A 376-nucleotide genomic window follows, 5' to 3' on the forward strand; every position below is an offset into this window, starting at 1 on the left:
AAAAGGAGAAGACGTGCGCAAGTGATGGAGAAAGCCCGCAGGGAGGGGACAGCAGCGTTGGCTGGCGCCCGGGTGAAGGGACGGCTAATGCTCGGAATATTAATTACTCTACGCGCTGCTGACCCGGCGAGGACTAGCAGAAGGGGACCGGGGGTTAAGACAAAGACTCCTCCTGATCAAACGGCTGCAGCTCCCCTGCCTCCGAGGTTACAGCTCGGCCTTCTGTCTGCACTGGGCGGCTCTTGGCAGGGGACTGGCAAAGTGACTCAAGGGGGTGACTGAGTCCACTGGCCCTTTCGGGGTCTGAAAGTCTGCGTGACCGAGTGCTCCGGCTTCAGAGGGAAGGGTCTTTCTGTGCCACCCCACCCTGCCCGCC

At 61.2% G+C, this 376-nt stretch overlaps 1 protein-coding gene across 1 annotated transcript in view; it reads right to left on the minus strand.

Annotated features, from left to right (window-relative positions):
- The window catches only part of MAPRE2 (microtubule-associated protein, RP/EB family, member 2), a 189,443-nt gene that overhangs the window by 188,199 nt on the left and 868 nt on the right, over positions 1-376 (minus strand). The window lies entirely within an intron of this gene.

The sequence above is a fragment of the Bison bison genome, unplaced genomic scaffold (assembly GCF_000754665.1).
Source record: "Bison bison bison isolate TAMUID 2011002044 unplaced genomic scaffold, Bison_UMD1.0 scf7180017864286, whole genome shotgun sequence".
Classification (NCBI taxonomy): Eukaryota; Metazoa; Chordata; class Mammalia; order Artiodactyla; family Bovidae; genus Bison; species Bison bison.